The 3,563-nt window shown below is 35.9% G+C and overlaps 1 pseudogene; it reads right to left on the bottom strand.

Moving 5' to 3' along the window:
- Positions 1 to 3,027: 3,027 nt before the first annotated feature.
- Positions 3,028 to 3,563, bottom strand: part of LOC101993733 — a 16,454-nt pseudogene continuing 15,918 nt past the window's right edge.

Raw genomic sequence — 3,563 nt, 5'->3', positions numbered from 1 at the left:
TCTATCTATCTATCATCATCTGTCTCTCTATCTATTTGTCATCTATCTTTCTATCATTTATCTATCTGTCGATCATCTATCTTTCTACACACATATTCATACACATTGATAGTAGTCTAATTTATGAGGTTCAATAAATTTCTTTCAAATGTATGATAACAATTTAGTTTGCAAGTTTTTTATTTTAAATTTAAATTCAAATATAACTACCTCATCTCTCCCTTCCCTTTCCACCCTTGAACTCTTCCGTGTTCTCCCTCAAACCCTTCCTAGGCACCTCCCTCTAATCTAACATTCATGACCTCTATTTCTTCTGATGCATTTAGAATATAGCCTTGCACCTAAGGCCCAGGGATTATGGCAGAAGGTGGGCCAGGAAATTTCAAGAGGCATAAGAACAGGAAGTTGTGAGATTTTTGTCTCCTTGTCTCTAATTTCTTAAAACAGAGAAATAAATTTTTAATTTCTTGGGCTGTTCATGGCTTACTTACTGAAAGAAAATGCACAGAACAATACTTTGCATTTATTATTACCACTTTAACCATTCACCTGCTGAAGGTTAGCCTTGTAGACTCACAAGGTCAGAGGTATGTCCTAAAAAGGCCTGCACTGACCTTCAGTTGTTAACCAGGTCTGAAGCCCAGGTGACCACCTTGAAGAAAATGGTGGTTTTAAAAAAAGTCTAAGTCAGCTGATCAGTCCATTCCTTCTATGAAGCTACATTTCCCCAGTTTCATTAATTTAAATGTCTTTGGATTTGAGCCAGATTTCCCAAGTGCCTTTATAAGAAAGCCATGGCAACCCACTATTTTGTTCTGTAATTTTCTTTATTTTTCTAGGTTGATGGTTATCTAAAATTGTCTATTTATTTTTCTGCTTAAATAATTTCTTTTTCCCTTGAGTAGAGTGTAAGTCTGACATTGTATCAAGGGACTAATATCAATATTGATTTCATGTATGCGTGATCTAAAATGTATGACCATCTCTGAGACAGCAGAGAGAAAGTTAGGACAGAATTTGAGGAAATATATTCATTGCTATTACATTTTCCCAGATAATCTGCAAATTTCTAACCTATAATGACAAAAAAGGGAATGCCTTTCATTCATTTGTGCATAGTGACATCCTGTTTGTGTTTGTGTATGGGCTGGGGTTGAACCTATGGCCTTGTGTTTGCACTTTACCTGGGCCTAAATCTTTTTACTTTTTATTGGGAGATAAGCTCTATCAAATTGTCTCTGAACTTGTTCTAGAAGCTGAGACATCCTTGAATGCATGATTCCCGTTCCTTAGCCTCCTGACTAGTTTGAGTTACAGCATTTTATCAGTAGTCACGGTTTATATAAGCATCATTTTAGAAAAATTGTAGCACTTTGCTATGAAGAGATAGTTCTTGTGGGGTATTTTAAAATGTCTTTGGGAGTAGCTAAAGTCCCACCAGTTGGAGATGACATTTTCTGGCATGTGGCTCAAATAACAAAGCATTTTCCAAGGAAAATATACATAAATGGTAATAGCAAGGGATTAGAAAGTAGGAAAATTGTTTTCATAAGTAAGTGTTAATGATGACTCTAAATACAACTAAAAAGGAGTTATCATTAAAGTAGGTAAAGAAGACTGGGTGTAGCTGAGCATTTAATAACTGTTGCAATGAATAAAATCTGAAGGATACTTAAACTGTACTCATTCCATGTGCATAGATTGACCACATGAATTAATTTTATGACGGCTACTAAGTGGTGTACGTTGCTTGCGACAATAAAAATTCTTTTTGAATTTATTTATTTTATGTGTATGAGTGTTTTGCCAGCATGTGTACCTCCTGCATGTCTGGTGCCCACAGGTCAGAAGATAGCATCAGATCCACTGGAACATCATAAATGATTGTAAGCCAAATATGTGAGTGTTGGGAACTAAACCTGGGCTCTCTGCAAGTGCAACAGGTGCTCTTAACCCCTGAGCAGTCTCTCTAGTCACTTACCTTACTACTTTAATTCATAAATTCCTATGTGATTTGTAAGAAGCAATCAGGAGACCCGCACCACTACTAAAGGATATTAAATAGTACTGGGTCTTTAAATCAATGATATTGACATTCAATGAGGTAATGTTTATTAGTATATTATCTTTATAATAATAACAAATGAGATTATTGAAGGCAATCTTGAATTATTTGATTCAAAATCAATTGATTATTGAAGGTGTTTACTTGCACTGAAAAAGTCATTAGCAATAAGTATGGTAATAGTATGGTAATATATGGTATTATGGTACTAATAAGCCTTTATTTCTTGCGTGTATGGAACATAGGATGTATTGATATAATTTATTTTGGGCTGATGTGAATATGAGTGAGACTAATACATTTTAGAAATAAAAAGTCATACAAATTCTATTTCACTTTAACAGATTTTTTTTCTTTTCAATTAATGTATGTCATTGTATTTAAAAGGTTAACGGGAGAATAGTCTTAGTTAGGGAGAAGAATGTTAAGTTACTTGGTATCTTTTACTCAGGGTAACAGTAAGTAACCTTTCACCAAAGGCTATCCTAAAAATATTAGGACAATTGTAGAGGGCAATTATCTTGTGAATTAACTACTGTTAATAATCTGCTTTCTGAAAATGTCAGCTTCTGGAAAATACATATCTAGGGCAGCAGTTGTCTCAACGCCAACCTGCATGATCTACTCATCCTTGAATGTAAAACATCCTGCAGAATGTTAATTTCTCAAGACAAGTCAGTTTGGAGGTGAACTCCCTCTGGAGCTGTCAACTCTGAGCACGTAGTTCGTGGTAATTACAGCTTTGATCATTACACATGTGTCCTGTCAGTTCCATGACTAGAAGGACAGCTGAAACAGTGAAAACTAGAAGTGTCCCTGAGTCCAGAATTTGAGCAGCTGTGAAGTAGCAGAAACATAATTCTATGCTAGTAGATAGTAATGAATGGACACAAAGCATCATCTTCCGGGTGCTCAGTATCTTGCATTGGATGATTTCCTTCATACATTAGCTCTTTATAATATCACGGGGCAACTATGGTCACACCAATTACACCCAGATACTTATCACGAACAGACACGATAGCTTTTCCCCACCAAAGTTCGTGTGGAACAGAATCAGACCTTTGAACCAATCTTTTTCTTCTCTGGTTTTCATGCTTACAAAGCTGAAAATCTATTAAGTGGCTACGAGTCTCTGTTTCTTCATCTGCAAAAAAAAAAAAAAAATGGTAATAAGAGCTGCATTCTGGGATATTTGTCAGAGCCCACAGATGTGGATTCGTTCTACCTTGACTAAAGGTCAGAGAGTTCAGACCTATTCTTGCTCCTTCAAGGTTATTGGCAGGAGTTTTGACCAAGAGTATAGACACTAACAGGATGTCTTGACCTAGTGTGTGGTTACTTGATGCTTTGGGTATTTGAGTTCTTTTGTCTTTGCCCTCATTTTTGGATTGGGATATGTAAAGCCTATGAAAAAGAAATGTTAGTGGATTCAGTATTCACTCGGTTGCCCTCCCAACTGTATTCTGTGTTTCTATACATTTCTTTTCTGACTCTG

Source organism: Microtus ochrogaster, chromosome 26, assembly GCF_000317375.1.
Source record: "Microtus ochrogaster isolate Prairie Vole_2 chromosome 26, MicOch1.0, whole genome shotgun sequence".
Lineage (NCBI taxonomy): Eukaryota > Metazoa > Chordata > Mammalia > Rodentia > Cricetidae > Microtus > Microtus ochrogaster.
Note: the sequence above shows the minus strand (reverse complement) of the source record. Positions and strands in the feature narration are given on the sequence as shown.